This window comes from Rhinopithecus roxellana, chromosome 11, assembly GCF_007565055.1.
Source record: "Rhinopithecus roxellana isolate Shanxi Qingling chromosome 11, ASM756505v1, whole genome shotgun sequence".
NCBI classification, from domain to species: Eukaryota; Metazoa; Chordata; class Mammalia; order Primates; family Cercopithecidae; genus Rhinopithecus; species Rhinopithecus roxellana.
The window spans coordinates 130,485,879-130,497,577 of NC_044559.1; positions in this window are offsets into that span (position 1 = coordinate 130,485,879).

The window sequence follows — 11,699 nt, forward strand, 5'->3', positions numbered from 1 at the left end:
CAAAATAAACTTTCTAAATTCTCAAATTTTAATTCTAAGTTCTAAATTTAATTCTAAATTCTCAAATTTCTCAAATTTTCAGGGTTCACATCCCTGAGGGGGAGATTATTATACTGCTCAGGAAATAACATCTGTTTTCTGCCCCAGAGAGAGATATTATCTTCCAAGGCTGTTTGCTAAGTAAACATCCTGAAAAGATAGTCTCAAACAAAAGCTGCCATATGATGGGTAGAAACGCCATGGAGAATTGGCCCCAACAAAGGATGGGGAATGGGAAAGACAAGCTCAAGATGTCACAAGTACAGTTTTTTTGTGGGGGAGCAGGGTCTTGCTATATTGCCCAGGCTGGTCTTGAACTCCTGACCTCAAGCAGTCCTCCCATTTCAACCTCCGAAGTAGCTGGATCACAAGTGTGAGCCACCACACTCGGCTTCTGCAAGTACAGTTTTAAGATGTAAATACAGAGAACCGTGGGCACAGTCAGACGGAGGAGCTACTTGCACTAAAGTTTGAAAGCAGGACTTAACAAAATTAGAAAGCCAACAGATGGAGGATGGGAAGGCAAAATTCTAGAAAGAGGATGTGCAAAATCATAGGAGTGCTTGAAGTGGCAAGAATTGTTTGGAAACCACATATTATTTTTTGTTTTTGATTTGCTTTTGTTTTTGTTTTTGTCTGAGACAGAGTCCCGCTCTGTCACCCAGACTGGAGTGCAGTAGCACAATCTTGGCTCACTGCGATCTCTGACTCCCGAGTTCAAGCAATTCTCCTTCCTCAGCTTCCTGAGTAGCTGGGATTACACGCACGTGTCACCACACCCAGCTAATCTTTGTATTTTTTGTAGAGATAGGGTTTCGCCTATGTTGGCCAGGCTGGTCTCAAACTCCTGACCTCGGGTGATCTGCCCGCCTTGGCCTCCCAAAGTGCTGGGATTACAGGTGTGAGCCACTGCACCCAGCTAGTTTTCTTTTTGTTTGTTTGTTTTTGAGACAGAGTCCCCCTGCATTGCCCAGGCTGTTCTCAAACTCCCAAGCAATTCTCCTGCCTCAGCCTCATGAGTAGCTGGGACTACAGGTGCGTACCACAGGGCCTGGTGGAAACCACAAGTAAATAAGTAAAGCTGGAACAAGCTATCGAAAAAGTTGAGAAATGAGACTAAAGATGTTGGCTGGAGCCAAATACTGAAGGTCCTGAAAGCAGCAAGTGAGGACAAGTCTAGGGTAGCTGGGAGCAACATTTCTGATTTGAGCAATGGGGAGGACAAAGGTTCCAGCCACTGTGGAAAGGTCTGCAGGAAGAGGGGCAGGTGTGAGGGTGAAGACCATGATTCCATTTTGGATGAATATGAGAAGCCAGGTCCACATTGCAATGCAGTTGTCCAATAGGCAGTTATGAAGCTTTGGAGAAAGGTCTGGCTCAGAAGCGTGGGTATAAAAGTTAGTTTTAATTATGACTAACCATGGGTGTGGTTTAAGTCAGTGAGATATGGGATATGAATAAAGACACTAGCAGCCTAAAGGACGAGGCCATGGGCATTAGTCTTCTTTTTTTTTTTTTTTTTTTTTTGAGACAGAGTCTCACTCTGTCACCCAAGCTGGAGTGCAATGGTATGGTCTTGGCTCACTGCAACCTCTGCCTCAGCCTCCCGAGTAGCTGGGACTACAGACACGTGCCACCATACCCGGCTAATTTTTTGTATTTTTAGTAGAGCCAAGGTTTCACTATGTTCTCCAGGCTGGTCTTGAACTCCTGACCTCGTGATCCATCTGCCTTGGCCTTCCAAAGTGCGGGGATTAGCATTAGTCTTTTAGGGGCAAGAAGCAGAGGAGGAGCTAATGAAGAGAACTGACAAAGACTAGCCAGGAGGATAATAAAAAGAGAACTCAAGAGGAGCACTTCTGTGGAAATCAGAAGAAGAGAGCACTGGGTAGAGAAGGGAGTGCTCAATAGTGTCACAAACTGAGGAGAGGTCAAGTGAGGCAAGGGCAGGGAGCATTAGGGCTGGACGCAGTGGCTCACACCAATAATCCCAGCACTTTGGGAGGCCAAGGCAGGAGCATCACTTGAGCCCAGGAGTTTGAGACCAGGCTGGGCAATATGGCAAGATCTCATTTCTGCAAAAACAGAAAATTAGCTGGGCACAGTGGTGTATGCCTGTAATCCCAGCTACTCGGGAGGTTGAGGTGGGAAGGATCGCTTGAGCCCAGGAGTTTGAGGTCACAGTGAGCTATGATTGTGCCATTGCACTCCAGCCTGGGCGAGAGAGCAAAACCCTGTCTTCAATAATAATAATAAATAAAAGAAATAGCAGCATTAGCTGCTATTACTGTGTAACAATTGCCCCCAAATTTAATGGCCTAAAACAAGCATTCTATTATCTGAAAGTTTTTGTGGGTCAAAAATTAGGGATTGGCTTATCTGGGTGGTTCTGGCTCGGGGCCCCTCAGGGGGTTGCAGTTGAGATGCTGGCTGGGGCTGCAATCATCTGAAGGGTTAACGGCACTCAAGGACCTGCTTTCAGGATGGCACCCTCATGTGGCTTTTGGCAGGAGGCCTCAGTTCCTTGCTATGTGAGCTTCTCCATGCAGCCTCTTGGGTGTCCTTGTGACATGGCCACTGGCTTCTCTCAGAGCAAGTGATCTAAGAGAGACACTGAAGCCACAATGTCTTATATGATCCAGCCTCAGAAATTGCACTATCATTTCTGCCTTATTCTGTTTGTTAGAAGTGAGTTAGTAAGACCAGACCACACTCAGGAGGGAAATTAGGCTCTCTCTCGAAGGGAGTGTCAAAGAATTTGTGGATATTCTTTAAATCCCCACAGCCTATCTTTTTTTTGTTTTTGTTTTTTGAGATGGAGTCTCACCCTGTCGCCCAGGCTGGAGTACGGTGGCACGATCTCACTGCAACCTCCGCCTCCTGGGGTCAAGCAGTTCTCCTCCCTCAGTCTCCTGAGTAGCTGGAATTACAGGCACACGCCACCACGCCCTACTAATTTTTTGTATTTTTAGTAGAGATAGGGTTTCACCATCTTGGCCAGGCTGGTCTTGAACTCCTGACCTCTTGATCCACCCACCTCAGCCTCCCAAAGCGCTGGGATTACAGGAGTGAACCACCGGACCAGGCCCCCACAGCCTATCTTTTGAAAGGAGTGTCAATTTGTGGATATTCTTTAAATCCTCATAGCCTACGCCATGGTCACATTTACTTTCATTCCTCCCACATGCAAAACATACTCCCTCCCAAAACCTCCCCCAGATCCCAGCCTTCACAGTAGCCGCATGAGGCTCCTCGGATGTAGTTCCTTGAGTCCAGCAGTTCCTCTCCATCTGAAGACCTGTGAACTAAAGAGATATCAACACAAGTGGTGGGACAGGCATAGCATAACCACTACAGACACCCCTGTTCAAAAAGGGGGAAACAGGAAGTACCCAGGAGTCACAGGTCCACAGAGATTCTGAAATCCAGCCAGGGAAACTTGGAGGTTCCCTTATTAGGCCTCAGTCCTCCTCCTGCCTGCACCAGATGAGGTCATGCAGGGAGAGCCAGTCCTAGACACACACTCCTTCTCTTCCTGCTCCTGGCCTCTGTCCCACACTGGAAGGGGCACACTCCAGCCTGCACATCCAAGCTCTCTCCCCATCACGTACATACTCTGTTTGACCACCCCAGGGGCTTAGGGGTGTGTCACTGGCAGTTCAGTCCATCTTCTGGAGGAGGGACCCAGGGGGAAAGTCCATGCAGGCCCCAGAAGCAGGCTCAGGATGGTTTCAAACAAGAATTCTGAGGTCTCCTGTATTCTGAGTTTGGTCTGGATATGGAGAGGGCGGGCGTGAGCTCTGGTGGGTATGTTCTCTGGGCCCTGCAGGTTCCTCACCTCATAGGAATGGGAACAACCTGAGAAGCGTTCTGGTGGGGTCTTCCAAAGCATGAGACCCAAGGGACCCTCCAAAGCATGAGACTGGGGAGGGGGCTCCAAAGCATGAGACCGGGTAGGGCCCTCCAAAGCCTGAGACCCAGGGCAGGGGCCCTCCAAAACATGAGACCCGGGGAGGGCCTCCAAAGCATGAGGCCCAGGGGAGGGGCTCCTCTTGCCTAGGTTGAAGGGCAATACTGGGGCTAGGGACTGAGAATCTTCCTGTGATTGAAGCATGTTAGGATGAAATGAGAAAGAGCGAGAGGATTGCAAGCTGGAGTTATGGTTAGAATGTGGGACACAGGGAGGCAAGATTTTGCCATGGCACATTCAAGGTGGTGAGCAGCTGTAGAAGCGTGGAGTGAAGTGAAGCCCAGTGGAGCTGAGGGGATCAGGGCTGTAGCTGAGGCTAAGATGTTGAAGCTATGCACCCCCCACACACCCAGCAAACAGTGGTGGGGTCGGCACAAGTTATTGACAGAGGTACTGATGTCACCAGGGTGTTGCCAGTATAAGAGATGAGGAGGACAATGATGAGTCAGGTACCAAAGTCTTCAGGGGACATGGGGGCATGACCAGGAAGTTGGCCATAAAGGATGACAAGTAAAGAAAGCCAGAACTGGCCGGGCGTGGTGGCTGACGCCTGTAATCCCAGCACTTTGGGAGGCCAAGGCGGGCGGATCACGAGTCAGGAGATCGAGACCATCCTGGCCAACACAGTGAAAACCCATCTCTACTAAAAATACAAAAATCAGCCGGGCCTGGTGGCAAATGCCTGTAGTCCCAGCTACTCGGGAGGCTGAGGCAGGAGAATGGTGTGAACCCGGGAGGTGGAGTTTGCAGTGAGCCGAGATCACACCACTGCACTCCAGCCTGGGCGACAGAGCGAGACTCCGTCTCAAAAAAAAAAAAAAAAAAGAATGGCAGAGCTGATGGGATGAACCTCAAAGCAGGTGATCTTATAGGAGGTGACGAGTAAAGTAAGTGGCCCCCTCCCAGTCCCAGTCCAGTCGTGGGGTGTGGGAGGGGGTCTTCCCTGGGCTCCAGTATCCACGGGGAAGGGTGAGGGGAGTGAAAGAGCACTCAGCGGTACAGCTGAGAATTTAGGGTAGTTTCTTAACAACAGCACAGGCTTCTAGAGGGGCACAATGGGATGGGGTGAGGAGGGCAGCAGTGGAAGTTCAAACCAAGGAGAAGGAAGCGCAGACAAGACTGGGATAAAATTAGGAAGGGCACAAATGAACAGACGAACTCATATTTTGGGGAGTTAGGGCCAACGGCCAGAGGTGAGGGGCATGCTAGGGCTCAAAAGTCAAGCCAGTGCCTGTGAAAATCCTTAAATCATGCATAAAGGACAGTATGCCTGGTTTTGGGTATACAACCTCGGGTTGCCATTTTTAGCCACACTAAAGCATGAAAACCACTGATCTAGACTGTCTATCAAATCCTAGAAGTGACTGGGAGAAAGGAGGGGCATTCTACAGCTTTCCAGATGACATTCAGATTAATCTACCCGATGTAGTCTTTAATATACAATGTGATGATTAAAGCAGATAGTGGAGTTATAGCTCAACAGTCAGGATACAAGTTAAGTACAAGCTTCATGCAGCTCCTCTCAACTGATATCCCAGTTTAACCATTCAGAGTTGATATAAAGTTTGATATAAAAGGACTTTCCCACCGGGTGCGGTGGCTCACGCCTGTAATACCAGCACTTTGGGAAGCCAAGGTAGGTGGATCACTTGAGGGTAGGGGTTTGAGACCAGCCTGAGCAACATGGTGAAACCCCATCTCCACTGAAAATACAAAAATTAGCTGGGCGTGGTGGTGCATGCCTGTAATCTCAGCTACTTGGGAGGCTGAGGCAGGAGAATTGCTTGAACCCAGCAGGTGGAGGTTGCAGTGAGCCAAGATCGTGCCATTGCACTCCAGCCTGGGCAACAAGAGCCAGACTCAGTCTTAATTTAAAAAGAAAAAAAAAAGGACTTTCCAGCCAGGCTCAATGGCTCATGCCTGTAATCCCAAAACTTTGGGATGCTGAGGCGGGCAGATCACTTGAGCTCAGGAGTTCCAGGCCACCCTGGGCAACATGGCAAAACTCCATGTCTACCAAAAAATACAAAAAAATTAGCCAGGTGTAGTGGCACGCACCTGTGCTCCCAGGTACTTGGGAGGCTGAGGTGGGAGGGTCGCTTGAGCCCAGGAGGCGAAGGTTGCAGTGAGCTGAGATCGCGCCACTGCACTCCAGCCTGGGTAACAGAGTGAGACCCTGTCTCAAAAAAGAAAAAAAAAGCGGGGGGGCTTTCCTATTCATTGTCCAGTCAGTAACCTGTGGCCTTGCTCAGAGTTCTAGTTGCAACACTGGTGAAATATTGTTCTGTTTCTTTAAAAAGCTCAGCACAGCTGGGCAGGGTGGCTTACCCCTCTAATCCCAGCACTCTAGGAGGCCAAGGCAGGCGGATCACTTGAGGTCAGGAGTTCAAAACCAGCCTGACCAACATGATGAAACCCCATCTCTACCAAAAATATAAAAATTTGGCTGGGCGCGGTGGCTCACGCCTATAATCCCAGCACTTTGGGAGGCCGAGGCGGGCGGATCACAAGGTCAGGAGATCGAGACCATCCTGGCTAACACAGTGAAACCAGGTCTCTATTAAAAATACAAAAAAATTAGCCAGGCGTGGTGGCGGGTGCCTGTAGTCCCAGCTACTCAGGAGGCTGAGGCAGGAGAATGGCGCGAACCCGGGAGGCGGAGCTTGCAGTGAGCCGAGATCACGCCACTGCACTCCAGCCTGGGTGACAGAGCAAGACTCCGTCTCAAAAAAAAAAAAAAAAAAAAAAAAATTAGCCAGGCATGGTGGTGCACACCTGTAATCCCAGCTACTCAGGAGGCTGAGGCCGGAGAATCGCTTGAACCTGGGAGGCGGAGGTTGCAGTGAGCTGAGATCGTGCCATTGCTTTCCAGCCTGAGCAATAAGAGCGAAACTCCATTTCAAAAAAAAAAAAGCTCAGCACATTCTGTGGGAATGCTTAGCCCCAGTAGTGGGGATAACGCAGAGGCTCCTGCTCAAGGATCTTCAGTGGCTCCCATTTACCCATAGGATAAGGTCCCTGACACAATGGTGATGGAACCATGATCTTACCCTGCCTCTGTCACAGTCGTGTTTTCCACTTGCCACCTGTGCCAATTCAGGTCACAGGCAATTCCCAAATCACGGTTTCTTTAGTGTCACTGCCATTGCTTATGCTCACTGTACCTAGAATGCCTCCTTGTCCCCACTGTTTTTTATTTGTTTTTTTATCAATTCATCATTTATATCATGTATAACTCCCCAATGCAATCCCTCCCTCCTCCCCCCTCCGCATGATAGGCCCCAGTGTGTGATGTTCCCCTTCCCAAGTCCAAGTGATCTTATTGTTCAGTTCCCACCTATGAGTGAGAACATGCGGTGTTTGGTTTTCTCTTCTTGTGATAGTTTGCTAAGAATGATGGTTTCCAGCTGCATCCATGTCCCTACAAAGAACGCAAACTCATCCTTTTTTATGGCTGCATAGTATTCCATGGTGTATATGTGCCACATTTTCTTAATCCAGTCTGTCACAGATGGACATTTGGGTTGATTCCAAGTCTTTGCTATTGTGAATAGTGCTGCAATAAACATACGGGTGCATGTGTCTTTGTAGTAGAATAATTTATAATCCTTTGGGTATATACCCAGTAGTGGGATGGCTGGGTCATATGGTACATCTAGTTCTAGATCCTTGAGGAATTGCCATACTGTTTTCCATAATGGTTGAACTAGTTTACAATCGCACCAACAGTGTAAAAGTGTTCCTATTTCTCCACATCCTCTCCAACACCTGTTGTTTCCTGACTTCTTAATGATTGCCATTCTAACTGGTGTGAGATGGTATCTCATTGTGGTTTTGATTTGCATTTCTCTGATGGCGAGTGATGATGAGCATTTTTTCATGTGTCTGTTGGCTGTATGAATGTCTTCTTTTGAGAAATGTCTGTTCATATCCTTTCCCCACTTTTTGATGGGGTTGTTTGTTTTTTTCTTGTATATTTGTTTGAGTTCTTTGTAGATTCTGGATATTAGCCCTTTGTCAGATGAGTAGGTTGCAAAAATTTTCTCCCATTCTGTAGGTTGCCTGTTCACTCTGATGGTAGTTTCTTTTGCTGTGCAGAAGCTCTTTAGTTTAATGAGATCCCATTTGTCAATTTTGGCTTTTGCTGCCGTTGCTTTTGGTGTTTTAGACATGAAGTCCTTGCCCATGCCTATGTCCTGAATGGTACTACCTAGATTTTCTTCTAGGGTTTTGATGGTATTAGGTCTAACATTTAAGTCTCTAATCCATCTTGAATTAATCTTCGTATAAGGGGTAAGGAAAGGATCCAGTTTCAGCTTTCTACTTATGGCTAGCCAATTTTCCCAGCACCATTTATTAAATAGGGAATCCTTTCCCCATTTCTTGTTTCTCTCAGGTTTGTCAAAGATCAGATGGCTGTAGATGTGTGGTATTATTTCTGAGGACTCTGTTCTGTTCCATTGGTCTATATCTCTGTTTTGGTACCAGTACCATGCTGTTTTGGTTACTGTAGCCTTGTAGTATAGTTTGAAGTCAGGTAGCGTGACGCCTCCAGCTTTGTCCTTTTGACTTAGGATTGTCTTGGCAATGCGGGCTCTTTTTTGGTTCCATATGAACTTTAAAGCAGTTTTTTCCAATTCTGTGAAGAAACTCATTGGTAGCTTGATGGGGATGGCATTGAATCTATAAATAACCTTGGGCAGTATGGCCGTTTTCACGATATTGATTCTTCCTATCCATGAGCATGGTATGTTCTTCCATTTGTTTGTGTCCTCTTTTATTTCACTGAGCAGTGGTTTGTAGTTCTCCTTGAAGAGGTCCTTTACATCCCTTGTAAGCTGGATTCCTAGGTATTTTATTCTCTTTGAAGCAATTGTGAATGGAAGTTCATTCCTGATTTGGCTCTCTGCTTGTCTGTTACTGGTGTATAAGAATGCTTGTGATTTTTGCACATTAATTTTGTATCCTGAGACTTTGCTGAAGTTGCTTATCAGCTTAAGGAGATTTTGGGCTGAGATGATGGGGTTTTCTAAATATACAATCATGTCATCTGCAAACAGGGACAATTTGACTTCTTCTTTTCCTAACTGGATACCCTTGATTTCTTTCTCTTGCCTGATTGCCCTAGCCAGAACTTCCAACACTATGTTGAATAGGAGTGGTGAGAGAGGGCATCCCTGTCTTGTGCAAGTTTTCAAAGGGAATTTTTCCAGTTTTTGCCCATTCAGTATGATATTAGCTGTGGGTTTGTCATAAATAGCTCTTATTATTTTGAGGTACATTCCATCAATACCGAATTTATTGAGCGTTTTTAGCATGAAGGGCTGTTGAATTTTGTCAAAAGCCTTTTCTGCATCTATTGAGATAATCATGTGGTTCTTGTCTTTGGTTCTGTTTATATGCTGGATTACGTTTATTGATTTGCGAATGTTGAACCAGCCTTGCATCCCAGGGATGAAGCCCACTTGATCATGGTGGATAAGCTTTTTGATGTGCTGCTGAATCTGGTTTGCCAGTATTTTATTGAGAATTTTTGCATCGATGTTCATCAGGGATATTGGTCTAAAATTCTCTTTTTTTGTTGTGTCTCTGCCAGGCTTTGGTATCAGGATGATGTTGGCCTCATAAAATGAGTTAGGGAGGATTCCCTCTTTTTCTATTGATTGGAATAGTTTCAGAAGGAATGGTACCAGCTTCTCCTTATACCTCTGGTAGAATTCAGCTGTGAATCCATCTGGTCCTGGACTTTTTTTTTGGTGGGTAGGCTATTAATTGTTGCCTCAATTTCAGAGCCTGCTATTGGTCTATTCAGTGATTCAACTTCTTCCTGGTTTAGCCTTGGGAGAGTGTAAGTGTCCAGGAAATTATCCATTTCTTCTAGATTTTCTAGTTGATTTGCGTAGAGGCGTTTATAGTATTCTCTGATGGTTGTTTGTATTTCTGTGGGGTCCGTGGTGATATCCCCTTTATCATTTTTTATTGCGTCTATTTGATTCCTCTCTCTTTTCTTCTTTATTAGCCTTGCTAGCGGTCTGTCAATTTTGTTGATCTTTTCAAAAAACCAACTCCTGGATTCATTGATTTTTTGGAGGGTTTTTTGTGTCTCTATCTCCTTCAGTTCTGCTCTGATCTTAGTTATTTCTTGCCTTCTGCTAGCTTTTGAATGTGTTTGCTCTTGCCTCTCTAGTTCTTTTAATTGTGATGTTAGAGTGTCAATTTTAGATCTTTCCTGCTTTCTCTTGTGGGCATTTAGTGCTATAAATTTCCCTCTACACACTGCTTTAAATGTGTCCCAGAGATTCTGGTATGTTGTATCTTTGTTCTCATTGGTTTCAAAGAACATCTTTATTTCCGCTTTCATTTCGTTATGTACCCAGTAGTCATTCAGGAGCAGGTTGTTCAGTTTCCATGTAGTTGAGCGGTTTTGATTGAGTTTCTTAGTCCTGAGTTCTAGTTTGATTGCACTGTGGTCTGAGAGACAGTTTGTTATAATTTCTGTTCTTTTACATTTGCTGAGGAGTGCTTTACTTCCAATTATGTGGTCAATTTTGGAATAAGTGCGATGTGGTGCTGAGAAGAATGTATATTCTGTTGATTTGGGGTGGAGAGTTCTATAGATGTCTATTAGGTCCGCTTGGTGCGGAGATGAGTTCAATTCCTGGATATCCTTGTTAACTTTCTGTCTCGTTGATCTGTCTAATGTTGACAGTGGAGTGTTGAAGTCTCCCATTATTATTGTATGGGAGTCTAAGTCTCTTTGTAAGTCTCTAAGGACTTGCTTTATGAATCTGGGTGCTCCTGTATTGGGTGCATATATATTTAGGATAGTTAGCTCTTCCTGTTGAATTGATCCCTTTACCATTATGTAATGGCCTTCTTTGTCTCTTTTGATCTTTGATGGTTTAAAGTCTGTTTTATCAGAGACTAGGATTGCAACCCCTGCTTTTTTTTGTTCTCCATTTGCTTGGTAGATCTTCCTCCATCCCTTTATTTTGAGCCTATGTATGTCTCTGCATGTGAGATGGGTCTCCTGAATACAGCAGACTGATGGGTCTTGACTCTTTATCCAGTTTGCCAGTCTGTGTCTTTTAATTGGAGCATTTAGTCCATTTACATTTAAGGTTAATATTGTTATGTGTGAACTTGATCCTGCCATTATGATATTAACTGGTTATTTTGCTCATTAGTTGATGCAGTTTCTTCCTAGCCTCGATGGTCTTTACATATTAACTGGTTATTTTGCTCATTAGTTGATGCAGTTTCTTCCTAGCCTCGATGGTCTTTACATTTTGGCATGTTTTTGCAATGGCTGGTACCGGTTGTTCCTTTCCATGTTTAGGGCTTCCTTCAGGGTCTCTTGTAAGGCAGGCCTGGTGGTGACAAAATCTCTAAGCATTTGCTTATCTGTAAAGGATTTTATTTCTCCTTCACTTATGAAACTTAGTTTGGCTGGATATGAAATTCTGGGTTTAAAATTCTTTTCTTTAAGAACGTTGAATATTGGCCCCCACTCTCTTCTGGCTTGTAGAGTTTCTGCGGAGAGATCTGCTGTTAGTCTGATGGGCTTCCCTTTGTGGGTAACCCGACCTTTCTCTCTGGCTACCCTTAAGATTTTTTCCTTCATTTCAACTTTGGTGAATCTGGCAATTATGTGTCTTGGAGTTGCTCTTCTGGAGGAGTATCTTTGTGG